This window comes from Coccinella septempunctata, chromosome 9 (assembly GCF_907165205.1).
Source record: "Coccinella septempunctata chromosome 9, icCocSept1.1, whole genome shotgun sequence".
Taxonomy (NCBI): Eukaryota; Metazoa; Arthropoda; class Insecta; order Coleoptera; family Coccinellidae; genus Coccinella; species Coccinella septempunctata.
The window spans coordinates 17,969,741-17,984,085 of NC_058197.1; the positions used below are offsets into that span (position 1 = coordinate 17,969,741).

Consider the following 14,345-nt stretch of genomic DNA (forward strand, 5'->3'; position numbering starts at 1 on the left):
ATCTCGCAGAGATAGACCCCGCATCCCCCCATCTCCAGGTAGATTATAAACAAACATCGGCTCGCATACATTTCCATAATCTTCGTTAATTACTAGAGTAAGGAAACAACGGGGTACGTGGTTGCGGGATAACCCGTCTCGTACAATCGAAGATGTACACAATAACGTACGGAACGCGCCTCCGTGCTACTCTATGGTCGCAGCATCGAGTAAACACGGATTTTCCGTTCGAGTGATGGATTTATGGAGATTGCAACGTGGGGATGAGCGAGGATGAAGGGGGGGTTTTGCTGCTACGCATTCGTTACAATGGGGGAGGTTAATATTTACTTGTGTGTAAAGATAATCTTGTGATGGAGTTACTCTCCCGGATGCAGATTGGATTTTGGGAGGTTCCTGCTGGATCTTTCAGTATTTGGGGAGATGAGGGACCTTAGAGAACTCATTGGAAGGGTAGCCAGATGACTTTAAATAGTAATTTCTTGAAAAACAATTATAGGCAATGCTGCATGTAAGATGTAGGATAAATTAATATTGCTTGTGAAAGTCAGAACAGATATATTAGTGCAATTGACTGAATATTGGTGGAGTTAGCAAAATATTAGTGAAGTTATCAAAATATTAGTCCAGTTAGCAAAATATTGGTGGAGTTGGCCAAATATTTGGTGGTGTTACCAAAATATTGGTGGAGTTACCGAAATATGGCTGAAGTTAGCAAAATATTGTTGAAATTAGGAGGATATTGGTGGAGTTTTTTTAAATAGTAATTTCTTGAAGAACAATTATAGGCGATGCTGCATGTAAGATGTAGGATAAACAAATATTGCTTGTGAAAGTCAGAACAGATATATTAGTGCAATTGATTGAATATTGGTGGAGTTAGCAAAATATTGGTGAAGTTATCAAAATATTAGTCCAGTTAGCAAAATATTGGTGGAGTTAGCAAAATATTGGTGGAGTTAGCAGAATATTGGTGGAGTTAGCAAAATATTTGGTGGTGTTACCGAAATATTGGTGGAGTTACCGAAATATTGCTGAAGTTAGCAAAATATTGTTGAAATTAGGAGGATATTGGTGGAGTTAACGTAATATTGGTGGATCAATCAAAATATTGGTAAAGTTAGCGAAATATTAGTGGAGTTAGCAAAATACTGGTGGAGTTAACTGCCTTCATCAGGAATCCGGATATCCAAAACCGAGATATCGCCGTTCCTTAGCCCTCACCCCATGCCATATTTCACGACGCTCGAATAAAACGCACCACGTAGATCTGCAATTCCACCTCCACCCCCAGCGACGCAAGGAGAATGGCAAGTGAGCCAATAGCGTAATCCCATCTACCTGTCCTAACATGCACAATTACACGGCTAACGACTGTCAAAGGTATTGGGGATCCTTGGGGAGAAGCCGTGAACGCGAAACACCTAATGTAAAATTCACCCCGAGAGTGATTTCCCTTGAAACTTTGTTGATGTCGTAGGGGCCCGTTCCGGCTGTAAAACGGAGGAAATCGTCTCATCTATGATTAAACAGAGCCGACCGATTGCGGCCTTCGTCCGATGCTGGAGCATCTGGAGTGGGGAAGTTGGCGTTTTCACTATACTCCAGACACTTGGTGCAAAAACCAAGCCTTTAAGATTTACTGGATATTGACCCTAATTCCAGCAGGTCTGGCTTTCACTGCCTGTTTCATACCTCAAATATTTGGCCCACATGAATTTGAAATGATTAGTGACAGCTTATTCGATTCATATATAAGCTTCTCCGAGTATCATACAACGGAAATTGTCTCTACCATGATTGAATCTACACAAGAACTTGTTCTAATCATTTTTCTACCATCTCTGGTTCAACAGAGCTAATTGTGAATCATAAAGAGTCGAAGATCCTTAGATTCACTTCTGCAAAGTGGTGGAGTTATATTCGACATGATTCAGATAGTTTTTCTCCTTGATGTTCCCAATCACTTCCATCATCAAATTTAGCAAGAAACTTTTTTGGGGCAACCCTTTACCCATTTTCGTATCCCCCTCCCCAAATCAATCGCACGTATTTCTCCAGACACACGTGCACGTCACAAAAGATTTCGAATCCACTGGAAACCTGAAATAATTATGTTCGACGAAACCTATATGTTTTCTCCCTCCAAATCCTCTTATCTTCTTCCACGGGAAGGTTTTCCTCTTGTATTCCCCGATAACGCGGTGGAAAAGATGCTGAAAAACAGGGCTAAATACGGATTTTTCCGCTGATGCCCGGTCCCGTCTGAAACTTTCGAGTATTTCTTCGAGATTCTGCATTGTTGGAAGTTCGACAATCTTAGATTAAGGTATACTGGGGAGACTCGAATAGCGGGATTTCAGTTCGGAAATTACAGGCACGAGTGAAAATGGGCGAGTCAAGATTTGTCTCTGCCACAGTCACGAATGCATTTTGTAATAGTTTGATTGGTAGTTTTATTTTTTTCTCTGAGCTAGGATCGCTCCATGAGAGAAACTTTTCGTGAGAATTCATATACGAACTCAATATGTATTGCATGTATCGTAATTTACTTTCTCATTGATTTCAGAATGCTAACTTCACCAATATTGCGGTAACTCTACTAATATCTCTCTAACTTCACCAATATTTCGGTAACTCCACTAATATTTTGCTGTCCCCACCAATATTTCGTTAACTCTACCAATATTTTGCTAACTTCACCAATATTTTGCTAACTGCACTAATATTTGCTAACTTCACCAATAAATTTTGGTAACTCCACCGATATTTTGCTAACTCTATTAATATTTTGCCAACTCCACCAGTATTTTGCCAACTTCACCAATATTTTGCTAACTCCCCCAATAAATTCTGGTAACTCCACCAATATTTCGCTAACTCCACCAGTATTTTGCTTACTTCACCAATATTTTGTTAACTTCACCAATATTTCGGTTCTGACTTTTAACAGACATTATTTATAGATATACGTCACATTTATTCATCAAAACTATTTTCCTGTCTTGAATTTCCGACGTTTACGAGAGTGAACTCAAAAAGGACAGTTCTGGAACGTCTCCCAACTTTCGCATTCCCCAGTTTCTCTCATCCCATCAACCTGACACGCAAATAAGTCCCAGACTATGCAGAACATTTTCCGAAACGTCCTGTTCATCCCCAACTAACACACCGTCGAGTCAATAATCGAACAGGAATTTCCCATAAAAATGTTGAAAATTTCCCGGAAAATCAGTATCCGACTGCCTAAATTGCCTCAGCTCACTAGACAAAAAAGGGAGAAGACCTTTGTTCTTTTTTCGTTTTCCGTGCGTTCTTGCATTCCTCAGGGCTAGGCAATATATAGGGATGTAGGATATTGCATTTTCGCCTGCGTGAAGGGTTTCGTTACGGATGACGTCTCCTGCGAATATCTGGATAGTCGGGAGGATCAGGATTAATGTTTTTGCTGTCGCGGAAGGCGTAAGGAATGAATGTGAGAAGGGGAAGAATTTTTTCTAGGATTTGCTTCTTGATGGGAGTCTGAGATAGAATTTCCCGAGCCAAATTCAATTTTTCAAAGAAGATAACAACAAATAATTAAAGGAGGTGGTCTATTTTTCGTTTCAACATTCCTGTTTTGCTCCTTAAGGATGCTGGGAGAAAAATTCGAAAAAAGTTCATATTTTCGTTCGAACAACGGACCAGAAGAATTTATCTCTGGTCCTTAATCAAAAAGCCGTTTTATGACGTCGTTATTGTTATCTCTTTAAAATTACCAGGATTCTCTCGAGAAGCACTTTTCGTTTTTCCTGTCGTATTTAGGGCATTTTTATAGCCAGCTCACGAAACTTATTAAGCTGAGAAGCTGCCCATTTCCATTTTATTATTATTGAAAATTTATCTCCCGGATCGATCCTGTACTAGATTAACTTCGTTCATACAATTTTTGCAATGAAACTGGCAATAGTATTTTTCGCTACAAACTCTTAATTAACCCTTTGTCAAAACCGACGAGATTCAATGGTTCTACCGACCCCTCATTGAAATGTTCTCAGTGATATAACTCTCTTGGAAAGTTCGATTGGCGAATCAATACCTTCGCTAATTCCCAGGTTGAAATTCGCTGATTAGCTTGTTAAAGTGGAGTTTGTTGAACTTCGAAGAATTTACCAACTGGAGGTATTTGTAGGAGTTTTATGTGCTTCGCAAACAGGGTCCTAAAGCCCTTCTTCGATGAAAGATGTTAATTTATGGTAATTGGCGTTAATGCGACTGTTGAATTTGATTCGGGAGCCCTTTGGTATTCCTAATGAATTGGATTAACGATGACAAAAACGTTCATATTCTAAGAACTCCTTTTCACCAGGTTACAGAATGCTTCACCATTAAAAGCCTAGGTGTGGAATGTCTTGGACGAGAAATTTATAGGAGGAATGAGGACTTAGCCTCATTGAAGCCCTCTCAGATCTCAGAAGTTCATAAGATGGAGGGTACAATAGACCTTATGGTCGCAGTTAAATGAAACCGCCTTCAAAGTCTAGAACCTTATGAGTGATAGTTTAAAGCTTGGTGAGGGGGTTACTCTTCACTACGACCTTAAGGTCTATTGTACCTTCCATCAGAGCTGTACCCACAACTGCGCCCTCTACAGCTTACCCTCAAGCTCCAGAGTTCCAATGGACTTCAGTATTTAAGGGGGCTTCAAGACCAAGACCTCATTCCTCCTATAATTTCCTCCTCCAAGACATTCCTTGCGCAGGCTTGCAATGGCGAGGGGTTCTCCAACCAGGTAAACAGGAGGTTCCTCCTCTTCACCACAGGATATACACTATCCAGTCTCTGAGAAGCCCATTTTCATCCAGAGTGTTTCTCTTTTGCTTTCTTCCTTCTCCAGAAACTCCAGGAGCATTTTCCTATACCACAGGAAGGCTCTGGGCCAGTAAGTGGCGCTTTTGCTCCCTTTCTGACCAGTGTGTTGGCTTCTTTGTTTCCAGAGTGACCTGGAGGAACCCTGACTGAAGAAACCTTGTCGTTAGTGCCTATTTCATTGAGTTTCCTCTTTTTTATGATTGCTAGGGCTTCAATCAGGAGTCGAGGCTTTCTGAAAGGCCATCAACGCTTCAATTTACCACCCCTAGTCTAGAAAAATCTCTACTGATGGTTGGGAAGCTATCAACGTCAATGACAACTGTTACAGCGTTGCCAAATCGATCGGGAAATTACCTCAAAGGCTACATTCTTCGTCAGCGGCGGTTTTGGTTGAATTCTCAGACTGAAACGTATCCGATACCTTCTCCTCTCACTCCAAACGAAGCGTAACTAACACAAGTAACGCTATACCACTGCTTGACCTCCCCAGCCGGCGTTGTATCATCTCGTTTAGCCGGAAAAGCGAGGAAATCCGAGCATAAGACGTTATCTCGGCATGCCGTGAAAGAGGGCCGGAGGAACAGGGGGTGGATAATCCCCTTTCCGAACTACCGAAAGCGACTTACTAGCGCGGTTATCGGAGTAGAACGGGAGAAAAAAGTTGGGAGTCGGAGGTGAGAGGAAAATACGGCGGGACACGTACAATCCATTAGGGAGGGGCTGGGAGTGTTGACTCAGAGGGGTCGTATAAAAATTTAACGGGGTAAGTTCTCGATAAGTAGTTAATTCAGTGGGGCTACGCAGAGGCTCGACAGAATGGGAAAAATGTACCTTCGTGGGGTGAAACTCTCGAAAACTGTGCGGGAAATGATGTAGCCTAGTTTTCTCAATAAAAACGACGCAAAATCTTCTGGTGAGATCATCCACAATCTCATGCAGAAATCGGTCAGAAAGAATATGGAGGAGTGCAATGGTTAGACCAAGAACTATAATGTGAGCATCTCAATCGATTCCAGTAAAGAACCTTGAGCTCCGAAAGAGATTATCTTCATTGTGTGAAGAAAAACTGGTGTTAATCGAAGTCCGTGGTACACCAGATTGAAGGACCATGGAGGACCATATGTTTTGGCATATCCAGACGACTGCGCACTTATCGCTAGCAGCCCAGAGAATCTACAGATGATGTTGGACACCCATAAACATATATACGAAGCTTTGAGCCTCAGACTCAACATTAACAAAACCAAAATCCTGGTAAGTCTGTCAGAAAACCTTCAAACAGATGTCAGCCTGGAGGATGAAACTCTAGAACAGGTCGAGCAGTTCAAATACTTGGGAAGCTTCATAAATACTAGGGTTAACCTAGACACGAAAATAGACAAGCGTATCAATTCAGCATCACAGGCATTCTTGAAGCTAAAGGACAGAGTGTTTCAAAATCACGACCCCAATCTGAAGACCAAGACAGCTGTTAACAAAGCAGTGGTCCTCCCAACGCTTCTTTACGGAAGTGAAATCTGGACTCCCTACAGGCGACATATTAAACAGTTTGAACAAACGCAAAAACGTCATCTAAGACAAATAATACACATCAGATGGTTCCACAAAGTTTAAAATGCAGGAGTCTTGCAGAGCGTGAGTTGTATAACAATTGAGACTCAAGTAACGAGGGCCCGACTCAGATGGAGCGGCCACATTCTGAGGATGCAACATACAAGACTCGCCAAAATAGCTCTGTACGGCGAATTCACAGAGGGAGCTCGGAAACCAGGAGGCCAGTATAAGCGGTTCAAGGATATACTGCATCAATTCCTAAAATCATTTAATGCTAATCATAACTGGAAACATCTAGCGTTAGACAGACCACAGTGGAGGTCTTTGGTCCACAGTTTTAATGGAGACTCGAGAAGAATACAGCAGCGGCCAGATCTGGTGGGTGACTATCCATGCCCAGAGTGTGGAAGGATCTGTAGGTCACGGTTGGGTCTCTTCAGTCACAGGAGGGCACACAGTCGCAAGTAGAGAAATTATAAGTTTGATCGCACCGATCAATCTTTTTGAAGATTTATTCTCTGTAAATGAAATGCAAAGATATGTTTTTCATGGAAGTCTTTAGGAATTCACAAGAGAACAGTAGGATATCCGACCTATCCATTATTCATAAAGTTGTATACAGATCTCAATGTTTTTCACGACGATAAGAATAAGAGAAACGTTTCATCCAAGGGTGAAATCATACCCCGGATGAAGATAAAAAAAGCCTACATGTATATCAACCCTTCATTCTTCTCCCTTCCCGAACGGAAACGAAAACGCTTCCACTCGTCAAAACAGCCATTGTTACCCATGAATCATGGTCCCCCCAACCCCCCTACCCCCCTTGGCACAATGGAGGCTGGTGGTGCACCTGTGGAGCAATGCTTCGAACATCCTCCTACTCCTAATCCTCTGTCACGGACCCGTAGATTAAACCGGACCTATTTTTATTTCGTGCCAGCTCTCCCTGGATTATAAACGGCGAGCGATTGAAAAAAAAGCTGCCGTTGGCGGAATAAAATATTTCGGTTGATGCTGACGTGGATACGTATAACGGTCAGATGATGGATGTGGGAGGTTGGGGGTGGGTTTTTTTTTGTTTCCCGCTGCGTCGGCTTGTTTACCTCCGGGGAGAATCAGGCTGGGGGATCCGTGAATATTGGGAGTTGTGTTTCGTTTTGGGCGAAGTTCGTTGAGGGGGGTTTAGGGGAGGATCAAGTCCTACAAGCCCAAGAAAAAAGAGTCTCCTTGTCTGTCCTGCCCTATGTGAAGAATCACTCGAAGAAGGAGCCATAGAAGTGGCTTCTCCTGGAGAAAACCATGTCTAGATTGTCTTGTTCGTCTTGTTCCTTATAGAGTTGACTTTCAGGGGTCTTCATTGGATGTGTCGACACAAGATGCAATGGTGGAGGAAGACGCGTCTGACTGCTTACTGCAGGAACTGATGCGTTGATGACCAAAAGATGGCAGTTAAAGGTTAAGAAATTCATGCATCTTTAATGTAACCAATGAACTTTGAAGGAATAGTATGTGGAGTACCACAAGGTTCAGTGTAAGGACACTTTGAATTTGGAAGAATTGTCGGATTTTCATTGGAATTTCTATCTCTGGTTTCTGATTTTGACGTGTCACATTCTCATGTGTATCTTCCCTTCATGGCCTTGAACTGCTGGTGATTTTCTGGTGAGAAATGGAAAAAAGAATCGGGGCAGATTGGACATAGAAAATCTCACGAACGTTCTTTCACGAAACTCACAATGGGTGAAATTCAAATTCTGGCCCATGGAAACAGGATTCAAAACCTCCCCCTTGGCATCAGGCACGTGCCCCTTAACGACCTCAGTAATTAGGACGAGGACCTTTCGTGAATCTGAATCGAATTCGGCGTCGCCTTCCTTGCGGTACACGTAGTGTGAATAGCTCGGTTTACAGCCGTTTTTACGGCCCATTCAATCAAACATCGCTCCCTCACCTATACCGCATCCCCCGTGTACGCTACAACCCCACATTCCGGGCTCAAATTAACCGCCCTTCCCTTGGAACGTCTTTCGGTGGCCAACCTGTCGATCGGACGAGATTTGGTGGGAGATGAGCAGTGGTCCGGACGTTACAGGGCATAAAACTTCGATGAAAAATGGTGACCTTCCTCAAGGATAGGGTAGGGTTAGAGGAAAAGGAAAACAACGAGGTAATAATGGAAGTTATGTTGATACATCGACAATTTCCTAGTACTAAAGGTCGGACCCATTGCTACATGACCTAAGACTACCACGTCCTCCGCTTCGTCTCTTTCCTTCACCCTTATTTTGTTAAATATAACCAAATATACTCTCTCCATCATAGGTGTGGATGGAATATCCAGGAAGCCATCAGAAAACACCGATGTGAAACATCCTTTTCGTTGGTTTTCATTCTGCACATTATGAACCCTTTTTTGAGAGCAGAATCATGTTCGTTTCCTCTTTTTCATACCAATTATCCCAGAGTTCTGGCTTTCATATATGCATTTTTGACGATTATTATCGAAGGCTTGAATGAATATTCGTTCTCTACGAGTTTTACAACACGAAGTAACGAATACATTGTTTTGAACTCAATATACGTCCGAGAGTATATAATTGACGGAAAATGTTCTGGCTGCGTAGCGTGAAGCTTTGTTTCGTTGTAACGAAGTGCGGATGTTTTATTTCCATGAACTCCCCTCTGTGTGGGACAGCCAGCGTTTGAATTGTTCAATAATGATTTTTTTCTGAAACGTCGACGTTCAATTAGGATTGCTACGTTAGCTGAAAATAGAAACGTTGCTTCTGGTGCGTATTCTGAACTTCCTCAGAGTTTCTCCTAACGTATCACCATCGCATATCCAATTCAACAATGAAGAATGATTTACAGATTCATAATGAAGTCGAGAGGAACATTAGAATGAGGTTCTACAACTCAATGCCAAAGTGCTGGATAGTATCAGTATTGGCGATTCAAGGTTGAACTTGGGTGTCCCACAAGGGTCAGTTTTGGTCCCCTCCTTTTTCTGTTCGTGCTGCTACTTATACGTACAGCTTGGCGAGATTGAAGTTTGAAACCTGATCACTTTATAGGCATTTTGCTTCTGAATGTGGGTCTGACTACGAGGTATAAACTTGAGAGGACGAAAATGTCATAAAGCAGGAGAATCAAAAGAGATATGGACCAAAATCTTTGACTTATCGCAAGGGGACATTGAGTTTAGTCTCGAGCTAGCCAAAAAACTCTGTTGAACCTCTGCAACAAACCTATGTTGAGAGGTTTTGACGTTACTTCATTCATTCCTTACTATTTTCAATGTCGAGTGTCATTCTGGGCCCATAACCTATTGCTTCAGGCTGTTTGTTTCATTTTGACTACCACGCTGGAAAAAGAACGAGTTTCAATAAGAGAATCATCGGAAAATCAATCTCCCTCCCACTCTGATTCTTTCCTTTTTCTATAACCCCCGTCAACAGCTGCAATTCGAATCGCACACCTCCTGTCGTTTCTCCTATCGAAACCGACTTTAACATCGAATCGATTTTCCCGGTTTACAGAGGAGAATTTCAACGGATGACATAATGAATTGGTAACCTCATAGTCGAGGCACAGGACGGCAGTTTCCGTACACACACAGATCTGTCAAAGGCAACCCCAAACGTCACCAGCCGACGCGGCAGAGGCGGCATTGTTGTCTCCCATGTGCTTTCACGCCGTTAGATGGATGTGTTAGGCTGTCAACAATGTCCCATAATATTTACCCCCTAGATATACAGAGGAACGCTTCTGCCACCAATGAGGAGCCATGAATTCGTGATTTTTGGAGAGAGAGAGAGTTGCACTGTACGTTAGTATTTCTTTGTCAGTGACATTAACATGCAATCCATCTGCTTCTGACTAGAATTTGGTAGCTGAGACAAATTTTGTGAATTTTTAATGCTCTAAAACCTCACAGGCATGGTTCAATATGCCCTGTATAATCGATCTCGAAGAATAACTTCGTATCTCTACAAATATATCATTTCCTACTCTTTTACTCTTTTCTTTCTTGTGTAAATGTTTCCTAGAGTTGGCCGTGTAACGTTGCAGTTAATGATTCTCCAACTTCAAAGCGTTGGAGAGTCTGTAGCAGATCCGAGGCTGTATAATTGAATCGGATAGGTTTGAAATTGCAGAATAAATCACTTTGCTCGGAGTGAATTGCTTTTGTATGATGTGCAACGAGAGGAGTTGAAAATAGGATGTTAATTTTGTTCGAGGTGGTTCGTTTCGTAGTTTATATATTTTGTTGAGCTCTAAATACGCGACTGGCATTGTGTTTGTGGACAGTTTAGGACCGACAGTTCACGTGGTTGTGGACTATATCCGATTTAGCAGTTTGAGTTTGAAATCGGTGTTGAAATTCTGTAAATGAAGACCAAGTAAATCAACGTATAGAAAATACAAACTGGCGACGAAACCCAGGAGTTTTATAATCAGATGGTCAGTTCGACACGAAAACTCTCAAACGCAGATAAGAGCTTTTGATCGACTGGCTCTTCAGCCATATTAGTCTCCTGTACAGTAATTGAAATATTCTTTGGAATATTTTGTAGACCGATAATTCTGCCATCAGAACCTAGAATTCTTCAAATGAAGACCCCAGAAAAAAGGAATGAGATAACAAAGCGTTATATGAATCAACTTTTAAAAGATACAACTTGGCGACGGGGACCAGGACCTTCTACCATCCCGTCTTTTTATTTCCTCTCGCAGGTATTCAATTCTGAGGTGATTAGGTTCAGAGTGACCTGAATTATCCGTGGAATCGCTTGGTCAAAGGAAAAATCGCGCAGTTTTTCATTTCGTTCAAGGGTGGATTTCAATTTTTTTCGCGTCCCATCCGGAGGCTTCATCATCGAGAATAATGAACGAAAAGGCGCCACGTATGCACAGAGGGATGGATATCCGTTTCACAATCAGCCGATGCCGTGATTGTTATTGCCTGCGCGGCCTTTGTGCTCCGATACTGATAGTCTAATGTAGTTTCCGGTGATTTTTATCCATTCATATCGGTACAAAGGGTCGCGCCTGCAATCTGTCACGGTCCGGATGGAATGGCATGACGCTGAATTTTTCCGAATCGACGTTCGATTATCCAAATTGGTCGTGCGACGGAGAATGTGTGTGGGCTTTGTTTCATCCCCCGCAGGAGGGGGATGAAAACGGCGATTGAAAACGATGAATCGGGGTTTTTGTGACTTCTAGGGGAGGATTCAGGTATATGCTTCCTATTCAGGTGGAAAATCCGGCTCGCAGGACCAATCTTCAGTTGGTGGTTTTTCTATATTACTTTGGTCTTATATACTTCCTCTAGCAGTGAAGCTTTCATTTAGATATTCTTGTCATGTAGAACTATCCTATATTTCTTTTTTTACAGTATTAATCAGGAACTTACCTCACATTACCTAACCGATTAAAATCTAACCTTAAATCTGAATCATCTGTCAATGGACGTCACGGGCAGTCCATTTGTCTAAAAAAAACATATTAGACATTTCGGATTGACGTACATTGTAGAGAACACAATCTATAAATATTTATCGCAAGACCACTCTAAATCACAATGACATGAACCTAACAAACACTTCTGTGCTCTGTGCCCCTCAGCGGTCCTGTCAAAGTCAGCCGATCCGAAATGTCCTATTAATTATTCTTTCTAACCTCTTTCGTTTGACGTTTGGATGAAAGCACGTGTTTGTCTCGCCTATCCATGATTTCCCTATGGTTTTCCCGCCATATACGGAACGGTACGAATGAGAAATTCAGCAGTGCTGACGATCTCCGTATGTCTCGATCCTCATTTGTCCCCATTTTGCGCACAATGGTGCTGCTTTCGATCCTCAGGGTGAAAGCCTGTTGTTCTCGACCTAGATTGACGTGTCCGTCTGATTCAGTCACTGTTGGATATTTTGCTTGTCAAATGGAGTTCTAGATCATGACTTCGAGTATGATTTTGAGGGTTGCTGTCCATTGTTAGTAAAGTTTCAGATGACCGTCGCATAATTCTGGTGGAAATTCAAGTTACTTCAAATCCGAGAGCAGGCAAATCTATTATCATTTCCAGTTCATATGTCTACTACTAAAAACCGTCTACATTCTGGCCTGTGTTTGCCACATTTGACAATGAGATGGCGCTGAAGGCGTACTAGCAATACAGAAAACTGTTCAATAACAGTTTTCTGTTTGTTTGTCTCAATAACACATCTGAAACACAGATGGCGCTCACATCACTTTAGTAGCTTCGTTTCCCATCTTTCTACTCTATAATCTACGTTCATAATTAAATCACCAGAAAGAATCTCTGCTTTGTCGGTTATGAAATTCCTTTCTTTATGATTTATTGTGTATAAGGCACAGTTGCTAAGATAGTATGATTTTAATATCAGTTATTAGTATTTCATATTTATTGTTTCTTCTTTCAGCTCTCAATATTATGCTGCATCGTCCTGAATATTTTGCTCATAATGAAAATGTTCATCTACGAAGTATTTGTACCGGTTGGTATTCCAGAATGTATATTTCTTATTCTCAAGTCTGAACTCTGAAAATATTGGATCACAGTCAAGAATTGGTCCCTTGTCCCACTTGCCACTATCAGAAATTTGATTAGCTATTCACCTCAAAGACAAACATCTAAAATTCCCTAGTGAATCATGCATTATTAAGTGATTTTCATCATTGTTTTAATTTCGTATCTGACCAGTTCAATCAATGAAACCATTTTTAGAACAACAAACTTAGTTACCTTCGAAGCGAGAATGAATCAACTCGTATTTCTTCGTGGATCAATGAGGCATTATTGATTCAGAACACCTTCCAGCTAATCAAGTCCGATCCATCCCAGAAAACCCCCAGAACCAACTTTTCTATACATTCCCAGGCTCTTTCCAAAAAAGGGAAGATACTTTATTACGTTTGGCAATTAGGAGAAACGCGAGGGCCAATTTTCGAACTTCGATAACCGGAGGATATGCGGCAGCTTCATATTTCATTTTCGAGAGCTTCCATCTCGTAAAAATCTCGTTAGTGCTTTTGATGATGCCGCCGGAAATGTATACGAGGTGCATGGCAGTGAATGCAGATGCAGATGCCGAAGTTTTTTGGTCTAGTATCGAGGAAACGTGGCTTTTCGGTTTGCAGTTCGCTGATTCGGTTGGTTTTTGCCTGGTGCCTAGGGTCTGTTTCAGTTACAAGAGTCAACGGCGATGGTGAGTGAGGTGAATCGGTTTTTTATCAATTCAGATGCATTGTTTCCGATGAAATAGAATATGGGAATAACGGGGAACAGAAAAAAGTCCGATTGTGACCTGTGTTCCACTTTTATGGGATAATTTTCTAACTTTTGTATCCCAAAAATGATTTGACAGGCCTCATAACGTCATATTTCGTACTACACATTGTGGACTGTGCCAAATTTCACCGTTTCGTGAGCAAAATCTCAACTCTCAGACTTGCAAGTAGGAACAATAGAGGTCCTAGGACGGATCCCTGCGGAACACCCAATTTCAAAGTCAGATGATAGAGTATCCCCGACTTTGACATTTGCTGGTGTTTTCCAGACTTCCATATTTCAATTTGTTATAATTTTTTCTTCTTCTGGACATGGTGGCTCTGGTTCTTCCATCTGCAGACTGTATTTTTGAAATGCTTCGATAATTAAGGCTGTGAGTTCTCACAATTACTCGTATTTTTTCCTTGGATCATTCAGTAATGTTGAATGGATTCGTGCTTCATAAATTCAAATACTGCATTCATAGAAATAAGGAATGTAATCCGATAAAAAACTATAGAAGAGAGGAGAAAACATTCATCCTTCACTGAAAAACTTTTTCTCTTTTTTCCAGATAAAAACATATCATACCAGCAGCTCGTAAAAGCAAAGAGGGTAAGTGGAAATATTTGTTTTCAGACTA

At 41.5% G+C, this 14,345-nt stretch overlaps 1 protein-coding gene across 2 annotated transcripts in view; it reads left to right on the forward strand.

Annotated features, from left to right (window-relative positions):
- LOC123320360 (TWiK family of potassium channels protein 7-like) overlaps window positions 1-14,345 on the forward strand; it is a 183,588-nt gene that overhangs the window by 77,833 nt on the left and 91,410 nt on the right. For both annotated transcript variants that reach the window (XM_044907658.1, XM_044907657.1), the window contains exon 2: window positions 14,277-14,317. The gene's annotated coding sequence lies outside the window, so the exon portion shown is untranslated. The remainder of the gene's footprint in view (window positions 1-14,276; window positions 14,318-14,345) is intronic.